Consider the following 14040-nt stretch of genomic DNA (forward strand, 5'->3'; position numbering starts at 1 on the left):
GGGCGCCGCTCTAGCAGGGGTGCTTTTCCACTATTTATGTGGTGTAGTATAGTAAGACAAGGAATGGGCACCAGGAAGTGTGGTAGGGGGTGCCGTGGAGCCCTTTTGCCTAGGGCACTGGTTGACCTACGGCCGCTCCTTTGTGCTGCATGCTGTTTTCTAAGCCACACACTACGACCTACATGGACATATGCACATATCAGCCTTCACTGACAGATATCTGTCCACCCTTCACTAACAGTTGCAGTATGTCCCTTGCCCTATGCGCATGTGCAGATACAGATAGATACATACTGCTGCCACACATGGATGATTTGCAGTTTGTAGAGTACTCTTCAGGAACATCTACAACATGCCAACGCCTACATGTGAGTTACATACCTTACCTTATTTCCCTGCTCTGTGTGTTACAGTTTTGTAGTTTTTTTTTTTTTTATTGGTGTTTTTTTTTTTTTGGTTTTCGCCCTCTATTCAATGTTCTGTCTCTGTTTCTCACTCTTTTCTGTTCTGTTCTGTCTTTGTCTCTGTCTCAGTCTGTGTCTGTGTCTGTGTCTGTGTCCGTCTCTCTCTCTCTCTTTCCCTCACTCTCTATCTCACAGCACCTGCAATGATATAATTGCATGTGTGGACTGCAGGTACAGCCTGCTTTTCTAGGTATCTGCACTTGTGCATGTGACAGCCTCCTCTCCAATTGCTACCCACCATTCAGTAATTGCATGCAGCCTGCTGTTTGGTGATTGCATTACTCACTTTGATTGCAGCCCACTGCTATAAAATGCTAGGTTAGGTAGGCATAGCCCTTTCAGATTTTCAAGGTGGGGCCCATGCTTGTTTGCTCTGGACACCGTTGTGTCAGTCTGAAGGTTGGTATATGTCTGTTATGTGATGCTAGGGTTGTAGCCAGTTATATGCATGTTGTACTGAAACCTGAATGTTGCTGCTTCCAGTACACACATCTCAGTGTAGACATGTACACACCCCTCCAAATGCTAACACAGAATACATGGGAGTATACACTTTTTTATCACTTACACAATTAAATGCCATACAAATGTGGTTATTGCACTGTATTCCTGTGGCCAGTATTAATCCTGGTCTGATACTGTGTGGTGTTTGTAAGGTGCTACAGTAACATTATTCCCTGCTAGCATGGCTGGTTCTCCTTTCACAGTCATGTCATGCAATTCCACAACCACTGCTGGTAAAGACCCACAGAAAAGGATTTGAGTTATACCATTCCTAATTTCCATTTACATCCCCTTATTGTAATGCATGATATATTTATTTCAGAACCAAGCTATTTGTATATCTGCTGTGGTTTAGTGGTAATTCATGCAGTCTATTGTGTCAATGGTCTGGGGTTCGAGACTGGCAGAGGTTTTTTCTTTTGCTGCCAGCAGAACAAGGGCCCTGCCATAAAGTGACTAAGGCATTTTTAAGCAATTGTAAGTGGGTTTGCATGGGTTTGCCGACACTTAGCTAAGCGTACACATGCACACACTCGCTTACTCCTGTTTACTACTGCTTAAAAGTGCTTACTCCTGCTAACCCCAGTGCTAATTTCTTTTAAAAAAAAGAAAATGGGGAGATAGGAAAGTGGAGAAAAAGGGGGCACAAAGAGGGACACACAGTAGGTAAACAAGCTCGGGATGCAAAAAGAGAGTATACTAGACTGGATACTCACCAATAGTCATCCCCAGAACTATATGTCTGGAACTCTCCCCAATGATCTTAGTGATCACCTGATCATTATCATGAAAGACAAAATTAGTTGTGCAAGCTTGCCTATTTATAGATCTATCAGATCCAAGAAAAACTTTGACCCAACAAAATTTCAACTTGAACTCAAATCCTGTAACTGGACAAAACTAAGGTTCCTTCCCCTTGATGAGGCAGTGTCATTATTTAACAATTCATTCCTTACTATACTTGACTCACATGCCCCTAAACGCTCACTAAGAATTAAAACTCAACTAGCACCCTGGCTAACAACAGATACCAAATCCAAAATAACAACTAGAGATAAAGCATGGGATAAATGGCGCACTACCAAACTACCCCTAGATCGTATCAAATTCCAGCAACTTAGAAATGTGACTAAAAAAGCCATCATACTAGATAAGAAAAACTACTTCTACAATCTGCAACACAAACATCAAAATAACCCTCAAAAGTACTGGGCAGGCTTAAATAAACTTCTCCAACCAGGCAAATCCACTACTCCTACCCCAGGAACACTATCTGACAAGAGCCAAAAAGAAATAGCCAATTCATTCAATACTTTCTTCACAGAAACCATTCAGTCCTTAGCTAACCAACTTTCTCCTCCCTCCACTTCAATATATACTATGCCAGACTCACCACTCTCTTTTAACTTCCAGCCAGTGTCCACATCCTTTATCAGATCCCTTTTGAAAAAACTGAAGCCAACCACCCTTTTGGCCGATCTTCTCCCGGCTGAATACCTGCAAATAGCTGCAGATGTCGTAGCCTACCCTATCTCGATCTTAATTAACAGAACCATAACCGAGGCCTCAATCCCCTCAATTTGGAAAATATCCTACGTTATTCCACTCCACAAAGGAGGTTCATCCACAGAACTATCCAACTATAGACCCATAGCCATACTATCACCACTTGCCAAAATTATGGAAAAGTGCATGCACAACCAACTAATGCTCTATCTAACCCAAAATAAACTACTTACAGACTCTCAACATGGATTCAGACCCCATCATAGTACAACCACTGCCCTCCTCTCTTTTACTGAAAACAATAATCTTAACCGGAATAACAAAAAAATATCCTCTGCACTCTTCCTGGACCCATTGAAAGCCTTCGATATGGTAAACCATCAGTTACTTCTACATACATTAAAAACCCTGTATCTAGATACTCCAGCCCTTGACTGGTTTCAAGCCTACCTCACTGGGAGACAACAAGCAGTAATGTGGCAAAACAAGCTCTCCTGCATGCTACCAAATACCATAGGAGTTCCTCAAGGTTCCATACTAGGACCTCTCCTCTTTTCAGTCTTTATAAACGACCTCCAAACAGTCATCCCTGAAGCCACCTGTATTCAATATGCAGATGACTCAACTATAATATGTTCCAATGCCTCTCTTGCAAATCTACTAACTACTACCTAACATAGCTTCACTAAAGTCGAAAACTGGCCTGCCAACCATCTCCTGATCTTAAATCCAAACAAAACCAAGTTACTTCTCTTCTACCCAACCAATAGATCACCGACCGAACACTTTACCATACAATCCAATAATGGGACCATCATCTCCCCTGACACCTATACAAAGCTATTAGGAGTAAACTTTAACAATAAACTCAGATTTGATATACACATCAACCAAGCCATTAAGTCAGTCAACAAGAAACTTGGGACCCTATATAGAATAAAAGCCTTCCTTACCCCGAATGCCAGGGCAGCCACAGCCCGTTCACACCTTCTCTCTACCCTACTATATGCCTCTCCTGTGCTTACTTACCTTAACAAATCTGATCTGAACAAGCTCTCATCCTGCTATAATCACATTGCCAGATTCGTTACAGGCCTACCCTACAGAATGCACCACTGTATTAACCTGAAAAAACTTGGATGGATAGAATTCCCATACCTTCTTCAGCAGTACCAACTCATAGAGGCCTTCAAAATCCTTAAACAACCTGAGAATACCCCAGCACTGAAAAACTTAATGACTCCCTACTCCAATCTAAGCTGCCTTTGCTCAGCAAACAGACTCCTTGTCCAAACAACTAAATCTTTCAACCTAGGTGGCTGCCTGTTTGCCAACACCACTGGTAAAATATGGAACTCTCTCCCCAACAACCTCATGCTTGCAACTTCTAATTCAATTCAAAATTGTCTAAAACTCCACTTTAAGTCACATTGGCTATGTCCTTGCTCAAACCCAGACTAGCTCTGTGCCATAAACTAAAAACATAAACAACTAGCTAAGATGATAAAACTTTGTATGCTGTGATAAAGAACTATGTATGCTGTCTAACTCTATGACATTATACTGCCTACCGTCTTTGCTAATATGTTATTAATGTATCATTTGTAGTAAATTCAGAAAATTGTAAGGCAGTCTTGTACTTGTATGTAAATAGCCTATGTTTTTGTTAATTTTTCATCTCATTTACTATTTACTGTACCTAATTATCATTGTAACTCTGATGGAGCTTTTCTCCCCGGGCCTCCGCTGAAAAAGGACATGTATCCAGTCGGACCATCCCGGTTAACAAATGTAAAATAAATAAATAAATAATAAATGTGCAGGACGGGTGTAGGGAAAGTCTATAGCTGTCCATTTCTTTAACAGCAACAGCTGTGCATATGCAATGAATTTGGAGTGAAATTTGAAACTTTCCACCCCTGGGAGAGGGGTGAGGACAACAAAGTATGTTATACTGCCAATTCTAATTATCAGCTTACATGTTTGTCCGATGGACATGTGTGCGAAATGGGCAGCTATGTATGCGGCGTAATTTTTTTGTGGGTACAGATTGCCCTTTTTTTTTTTTTTCATTTGAGAGTGGGAAGTGAGGTAGAGGAAGTAGGTATGTCTGGGGAGGTAGGTTGGGAAGGTACACAGACAAGACAGACAAGACGCATACAGGGGCAGTGTATGACACATGGGGTGGGTGAACACAATTGACGGGGAAGGATGTTTGGAAATCGCAAGCCCATGAGCCCACAGATGGTAACAGTGGAACTGAGATCCCCACCCATGGGCAGTCACCACTGAACCTTCACAGCTCCAAGGGTGGCTGTGCTGGGGGCTGCATAGGATGGGCAGGCTCACCCGTGAGATGCGCCACTCTCGCCTCAAGCTGGAGTAGGGGATCAGTGACTGAACGCTGGATCTCCCTATGCACCACAGCCTGGACCCTTCGAAGGGTGACAGGTGGCCCTTCTCCGCCCACGCTTGAATGGGGGGGGGGACAAGCCCCATCCCCTGCAGCGCTTCAACCCAAAGGTGGCACAGGACCAATGGAGGAGGGGAGTCCGGGCTGGGCACCAGACCTGCTGGTGCCAGGTGCACTCGCCGGCTGAGGAGGGACAGGTGGGTCCGCTGGGACCGGCCTTCCCATACATTCTGTGATTAGGTGTGTTTAATTACAGCATAAGCGAAACAGCATTCCAGATTAGTTGTAACAGCATGCAATGATATTCCCATTAACCCAACACACCAAGGGTACAACAGTTGAACAGCAAGCATAACACATGCATATATTGAACCACAGTGGTTATTCCAACAGCATGCAGGGATGTTTGGTAGCAAGAGGATACCATGATTGTGGTGTTTAAACAGGGCACATGCATCACCATGAATGCAAATATTTATAGAGCAATAGGACATATCTCCCAACAAATATTTTAGATTACACATACCCATTGAGGTGTGGAATTGCATGGTTTATGCACATACAGTAGGGTGTAGAAAAAACCTTGGTTAACATCTTATAATGGCCTTTTAGTCTACACTACATTCCTAGTGACTGCAAGTGTATATCCCCTACCTGTATTATTACACTTGTCACCATACATTAGGTTGTGTAATGGGTTTGGCTAGTTCAATATATGCCTGACCTATATCTGACATACTAACTGTCCAAGATGCAGATGTTACTGCTACATATTTCTTGATTGCATTTATATTTCTTTATCTACATATCTGGGATGTTTTCACATGACATTTTCACTTCGATTTGTACAGAACCCTGCATTTCTTGACACACACTCACATTTCTGGTGAAAAATTACATGCTACACGTGTGCCAGGTTTACTTATTTATGCCAGCCAGTAACTGACTATTGTGGACTGTATATATGTTTCACAGCTACTAGCACTTCCATCACCCACTTTATATGGGACAGCACAACTCTGGGTTGCCAGGACCTTTTCAAACAGTACTGTTTGTATAATGCAAGGGTACAACTACATTTCAGACTCTGTGACACAGACACAATCTGGGTTTTAGACCTTTATTAATGACATTACACACTTTTCCACAGGCTCACTCCTTTATTTGTTTTAACAGTGTATATGGCAGACATGTTCAAGACATATTATACCTTTATTAATAGGTTAGAACAATCTTTTTTCAGGCTCCCTCACTTATGTTATATGAAAGTGCCTGCAGAGATATTATTCCAGACATATGTTACCTTTCTTAATGGGTTACTACACTCTTTTTCTGCCTCTCTGACGTTTGTATCTGACAGTACATGCAGAGGACTTATTCAGGCAATTTTATGGCTGTATTATTGGACTACAACACTTTTTTTCATGCTCTCTCCCATATTTTATATAACAATACATGCAGAATAATCACTAACCTGCCTGGTGGCGCAGCCTTAGCAGCCTATCAGCATAGGCTTGCTGATTCATATCACGGTCACTTGCAGCTGTAAAGTAAATGAAGGGATATTGAGACATACCTATCCGTTATACATACTCCATTATCAATTCTTACATACTGCATTCCATGGCTACATACTCAGTTGTGGGGCATCCCGCATCCCACAAGCCTCCTCTATCCATTGGTTCAGGTGGTCCTGCTTTTGTCTCTTCAGGTCTGCATGGTGGTGATGGACCTGCTCACCAGTCCGAGGAACACCTGTGGCACTGGTGAGGTCATGAGCTAACCAGTTCCAAGCCTCTGCCTTGTACTCCATCCCTTGGAACTGGCCCTGCAGGAGTTTTGACTCGTGATGGTGGACAAGGAGCCAAACCATGTTTTTGGACTCCTTGATGCCCCAACGTTGTGCTTGGAAGCGTGTTCCTTCTGCGACACCAGACATTCTAACTGCAGATGTGAGCTACAATCAGTTATGGCATGTATTCCCGCCTGTGGGGCTTAAATATGCCGCATTTCCCGCACTTTTTTGTGATTGGCCATTTTGTAAAATTCTCGGCTGACTGCAGACCTGCTTAGTAATGGTTAAACTACCATTTGTAAGTATATGAATGTTAATAGTGGCTGTTTCCCCTATGTTGTCATGGCTTAGTTGTTCTGTACTTTGCTTCTGATGCACGGAGTCCTGGGTTCGAACCCTTGTCATATATTTTATTTTCATACTATCCAGACAGACTAGGGGGTGTGGCTGCATTTAAGCAGCTTTGCTTTACATTGCTCCTCGGTGCCCTACGGTGCCTGGTTGGTGTGGCACGCACGTCCGCATAAACACATTGCGCTGGGTAAAGCACTATTTAACTATGGGCAACTCTATTGCGCTGGGTAAAGTGCTATTCAACTATGGGCAACTCTATTGTGCTGGGTAAAGCGTTATTCAACTATGGGCAACTCTATTTTGCTGGGTGAAGTGCTTCTAAACTATGGGCAACTCTATTGCACTGGGTGAAGCGCTATTAAACTATGGGCAACTCTATTGTGCTGGGTGAAGCGCTGCTTAACTGCAGGCAATTTTATATCAGGATCCTTTAAAATATTTATTTTGTTCACTGATACATTAACCATTTCACTGCTTTTTAGTAATGTTTAAACATATTTGTCAAGTATTATTTCATATACTGATTGAAAAAATAAATAAGAAGGGGAGTGGTGGGATAAGAAATAAATAGGAGAAGGAGTGGTGGGACTCGAACCGTAAATGCCTCTTCTTTTTGCAAATGCTCTACCATTACGCTATTGCTATTTGGTGTGATCTGCATAAACATTCTTTCTTATGCTCTTCCATATCAGAATTGCTAACTCTAGCTAAGCAATGGGCACACCCGTGCACACACGTGCAAATACGGGCAGCTATTTTTGGAATTTTAAAAAAATTAATGTTATGCATTTTAGAACTGTGATGGGGGTTTTCAATATCAGACAGTGAGGTGTTGGGTGCAGGGACATTTGAGCGGACTCGCTCTTGTTTATTTGCTTTTATTTTCAACACTTGCAGGGGCGTGGACATTTAGACTCCTCAACAGTCGGACACGCCCCCTGCTTTCTTACACAGTTCATGTAATACTTACGGTTGAGTCAGCATGCCCTCATGCATATTCATGGCACGTTGACGTCATACCGTTCAACTGCAGCCTCCAAGTAAGACTTATTAAATCTTACACGGAGGATTCGTGAATCCAGGGGGTGATATATTTTTTTTCACGGAGCAGCAATTTTTTTCCCTGGGAAAAAAAAAATCGCTGTTCCGTGTATTCATTATTTTGCGTTTTCGATCTTTTAGGTTCAAACAAAGGCCATTCGAACTGATCACCATTCGATGTGGTGATATAGACCCATTTTTAGGCATATGTTTTCAGGGGACATAATGTACATACATAGCTTTAATTACTGCAGAACCCAGTGTAACTACTAGCTGTAATAGTTCGATGACAAAACCTAAAGATCAACTAGCATCATGATGTACAAGTTTCATTTCAATTAAATTTCTCACAAAGATGCAATTAAATGCTAAAAAAAATTGATCTCAGGCTTATTTCCTAATGCATTCAAACATGCAATTACATCCCATTACAAAAGAAAGCCATATAAAGTGACCAAACCACATTAGACCAGTTGCCAATGTCTGTCTTATAACTAAGATTTTTGAAAAAAATAGCCTAGAAATAAATCTTTATATATATAAATGACTACAGCCTCATCTGTGAAGAACAGAGCAAGTTTAGAAATGGCTTATGCAGAAATACTACCTTATAAATCATTGCAAAGTACACTTTTAACAAGATATAATATATCTCCTTAATTGCTTTTTCATTCAAAGGTAATACTAAAGCATTTTAAATAGTCAGTCACACACACACACACACACACACACACACACACACACACACACACACACACACACACACATACACACACACACACACACACACACACACACACACAGACACACACACACGCACAGCTCTTAAATAAACTAACCAAGCTTAATTTTTTCATTTCAAATATATACTAATTCTAACCTACTCAGCTAGGACACAGTTTTGTACAGCATTCCACAATGCTCAGTATTAGGGCCTCTGTAGTCTCAAGCTTTCTAAATGACCTCTCTAGTGACCTTCTTTTATTAAGGGAAACTACTATGCAGATGTTATATTCTTGCAGGACTCAACCAAATCATTTAACAATCTGTCCCAAAAGATGCAACTAAACTTTAATATAGTAGCACAGTGGACCACAGTAACTAAGAATTAGCACTTCCAAGTTAATACTTCTGCATTTTGTCTTCCAGCAAGCTCTTTCAAACTTACCCACAATTATAATCAGTCACCTACAAGGTTACCTATTTCTCCTTATAGATAAGAAAAAATACAGGATGGTCATATGAGATCCTAATGTATCCTTTAAAATGCTCACTGAAATAGTTGTTAACAGTGTGCTGACAGATAAGGCTTTGCTATAGTATCTCACACCTTCTCATGCATACTACAAAATTATAGTTAAAAATGTATCCATGCCAAAGCTGTAGTTTCGTCTGCCATTAATTTCAATCCACACTGCAACTAACACCCATATAATGTAATGTAAGTTACCAAAACAAAACTCCACTACTTTGCCATGCTGCCATGACTACAAATTCACCACTGCAAGCATGTAACTGGTTCCAAGTACATAGCAAAGCAATAATTATTTTAGAACACTTCTCTTCAGAATTATTAACCTCTACTATTGTCTATCTTAAAAGTGTCTACTAACCATAAAGGAACAGACTTTTACTCCCACAGAGAAGCACATGGTATGGCAGTTTCATTAGTAAGAATCTTTCTGGAAACATAAAATTTAGTCCCAGCTACTTGGAGTCACCTTTTAAGCAACATCAGAACTCAAACTACTTTAAAAGCATTTAAAACAAGCCTGAAACAATATTTATTTACTGTGAGTTCTTGCACTTATTACAGAAACAATTACTGAGAACAACAAATGAACATAGTTTGCAATGTCTGTTTCAGAGAACAATGCAACTATTCATTTTTCTTTTTTAGACACAGTCATGTGCAGAGGTAAAAATGTTCATGGCCTGCTTTATACAAGGGCTTGCTTTTAAAGATTGCAATGTATGTAGGAATGACGTTTATCTTTCTCTGTATAATTTTTGTGTCTGATAATGCCTTGTATCCTTCTTTTGTCATATTTAATGAAATAAAACACATTTATGAGTGTAGAAAGGTATACAACATGTAATCCGGGGTAAACAAATTATTTTTAAGGGAGCAATGTTTCACCTTGCAGAAGTCCACCAAATGTATCAGCTTGAAACATATAAATGAAACTAAAAAGATACATGTGAACCAGAAAAGTGTATTTGTATTATCCAGTTAAAAGATTCTAATGCATTTATTTTGTTTACATTTAATTCTGCACTCAGAATATTTACATACCATTGAAAAACATATGCTATTCTTAGTGATGTGCCACATATACATCCCTGGAGAAAGTGATGTAGGCAACTTTCTGGAAGATGGCTACTTGCTAGAACATGACTAACAGTTATCAAATTGTAATCACATTCAGCATTCAGCAATCTTTACCAAACGGTAGAAATGTGTGTGCAGCACTTATAACTTCAAATTGCTGCTTTAGTATGTTTTGTCTTCGTAAGGATTACTTAGTCTAGTGTTCTAGTTTGGCACACCAAACATCATTTACTGTAGAAATGGATAACAAGCTATTTAGCGAGCTGATATAAATAAACACATGCCTTTTTACCTGATCCAATATCACATTAGCAAAGAATTCTCAAGTGCTCAATCATTTGCGGAACTCTTCCATTACCCAAAATGCAAATACTGTGGGTGAAAGAATGTCTAGCCTCGCTTAATGTTTTGATTAACTTGAAAATAATTTCCCACAGAAGCATGCTGTGGGCATTTGCACTGGTGGCAAAGGGATATGTATTTCAAGAAAAGTAAATCAGAACCCTTTTTGGATATATTTTTTTTGAAACCGGAATGTGCCACTGATTAATTTCACCTCACAACTAATCATCATTACACTTACAGTTTTCATACACTGGTTCAGCTCTATTAATTATTTTAGCTGAAACATGAAATCTCTACATGCCTTCAGCAGCTGGTTCACTTTCAGCAGTTTCTTGATTCCTCTCACGCAGGACTGCACAAATGTTTAAGGCTATGAGTTTGTTAGGTTTAGATTTTGATGTAATCTATGTGCTTACACAGGAGCTTACTTCCTAGTTCAGATGAAAGAGGCTTGAAACATATCATGACAGTTTTTTTTTCACATATTTTAGGCATCATGTTTATACAGAGCCGCACAATCTTTCAGTCATGTAAAGAATTCATGTGTTTAACCCCCTACCACCCCGAGTGACTACAATTCAATGAAAGTTTTGGTGCCTTTGTTTTCTCTTTATTTCACTGTGCAAGACGTGTTTATTAATAATGTTTCAAGGGTCTCGACTTGTATAGATGCTTTCGATTTTTTTAGCCATTGTACTCAGCAATTTTAACAAAAGTCATTCAATCACTAACACAGCTAGGCAGATTCATTATTTTTCTTATGTTTGTACTTAATCCTAATGCAGGTTTCACATAGTTATAAAATGTACATAATATATAAAATGAATAATAACATTTACTAATATTCTGGTTGGTGTATAAGCTGATTAACATAAGGGTTGATATAATGCTGAAATGTTAAGATCATGAAAAGATAGTGAGAAAGGAAGTGATAAAATAGTTTCTTGTGATGAAAAAATGCATACTTCAAAATATAATTAAGGTCATCACAGTAAAATGAGTATAAAGCACTTAATACAGCTGCATGCATTAAGATGATAACTTTTTATAGATGTTGCTTGGACCTGTGGGTAGCAATGTATGATTACCAGGAAACAGAATTCAAACTAACTGTGATACTTTAAATTTTGTCTTAACTAACTGAGGCAAAAGAAATCAAGTGAAATCACACAAATGCTACTAGCTGTACTTATCTTCCTTTAATTCATTAATTGTTTGTTATGTAGTTAATACCAAAGTAAAAAAGCATGTTACTATGTATAAAAGTCAGCATTTCATACATTAGGTATACTGCATACATAAGGAGTAGAATGTATGAACATCTGTATGCCATACTAAACAAGACTGGTAGCATTGTCGCCTCACAGCAGGAGGTTCTCCCGTTCGATTCTCGGCTGGAGCACCTTCTGTGTGGAGTCTGCATGTCCTCCCCATGGTCAAGTAACATTCGAAAGGCATGCGTGAATGGGCCATGCCTTCGTTGAAGGTTGGGCATTGGGCTGGCACCTCGGCATCATAAAAATATACTGCCAATCATTAGCGCACCGGAGTTCCGCTGTGGCAACCCCTAACTGGGAAAAGCCGAAAGAAGAACAACTATCAAAACATGTTTTGAGCTATAAAAATTATAAAAAGTTTTATTTTACAGTTATTGACCATGTACCTGATGATTTTAATGGGGACAGGGAAGGGGAGTTAGATTACAGAGAATTTAAGTGGCAAGTTATATTAAACACTTACAATGCTCCAGGTTTAAATGGCATTGCCAATTACAAAGCAGTTTTGTACAGGAAAGTGGATTTAAATAAATGTAAATGAATTTATTTTATATTTACATTTTAGCATTTTATACAATTTTTAAGGGTTTTATATGTATATATTAATATTTTTATAAAATGTTTTTTCATTGTGCTTTTTAAGAAAGTTTTGTCATTAATTGAAATACATTTCTGTTTGGTATAACTTAATTGATGTGAGTATATTAGACAACCTGCGTAAGTGTTTTTTGTTCTGATGAAGGCTTCTGTGTAAAGCTGAAAGCGCTAAACCCTTGTGATATTAAATTTCTTTATTTTTCTAGTCTCCCAGTGGTGTCTGTTTTTTTTCCATCACGGTGATTTGTTTGCTTTTTTTATACTGCATGCTTTTCAACTGTCCAGATTTTGACAGAATGTCCAAAGTTTTGACTCATATTTGTTATTTGTTCTTCATAGAATTTGTGGTTTTCTGGAAGATCACTATGGATTGAGGTAATTAAATAATGTTGTACATCTGAGTTTCAGATTTCATATCCTTCATAAAATTCATGCTAACACATATTTTGTTATTCTATCAACTTTCTAACTTTATAAGTGCAATATTCAAAAGCTGCCCCTCATCCTGGACCTTGCCCCCCCATTATTTTAGGCTTTGTCCAGATTTCTTGCGCTAAGTGATTCAGAGGCATGCTACAACAGCAACTGCAATATGTAATACCATCAAACAGATAACCTGAACATGTGAAAAAAAAATATTAGAAAATTATAGGCTTGACAGAAGAAAGCAGTACAGTCAGCATATTCTGAATGAAATGATTGGTGAAAGTTTGTCTGCTTTCATTGTTATTAACAGTGGCAGTGACACAACAGGTGGCACACTCACCTTTGGTGCAGATGACTGTGGGTTCTATTTCCATACCAGGTAAATGGATTGCTGATATTACAGTGCAACATAAGAGTAGAGCTGCACACTTCAGTGTGCTGTTCTCCAGATGAGATGTTAAATTGAGGTCCCACCTGCTTGAGTTGGTGGTAGCTCAATAAAGATGCCCCAGCACATATTGAAACAAGTAAAAGAAGTTCTCCCATGCCCTGGCCAAGCTTTTACTAGTAGTATAAATGCCACCTTGGGTCTCCTCTGAAAAGAGATCACAAATCTAGTGGAACAATAAATAAAAAAACAAAGAAATATTAATGAATCACCTATATTAGTATAAAGGGTTAATATATAAAGGAAAGAGAACAGATTAGTAAAATAAGCACTGACAAAGGACCAAGCTGATCACAAAGAACTCAGTCCCCGGGATTCATGAAGTTTGCGCCAGGCGCAGGCGTAGCGTAGGTGGAATAATGCCAAATATGGCCGTCAAGCGATTCAGGTATGATCCAATACCACATGCACTACCGGCGTACGCCAGAACTGTGCAGCCTTCGGCATAGGTATGCTAATCACCCCATGTGCAGTGTCACCATGCAAATGAAGGCAGATAGTGATTCACGAAATGGTGCAGGTGTAGCGTAAGCCCACA

Source organism: Protopterus annectens, chromosome 3.part1 (genome assembly GCF_019279795.1).
Source record: "Protopterus annectens isolate FY-2018-M chromosome 3.part1, PAN1.0, whole genome shotgun sequence".
NCBI lineage: Eukaryota > Metazoa > Chordata > Ceratodontiformes > Protopteridae > Protopterus > Protopterus annectens.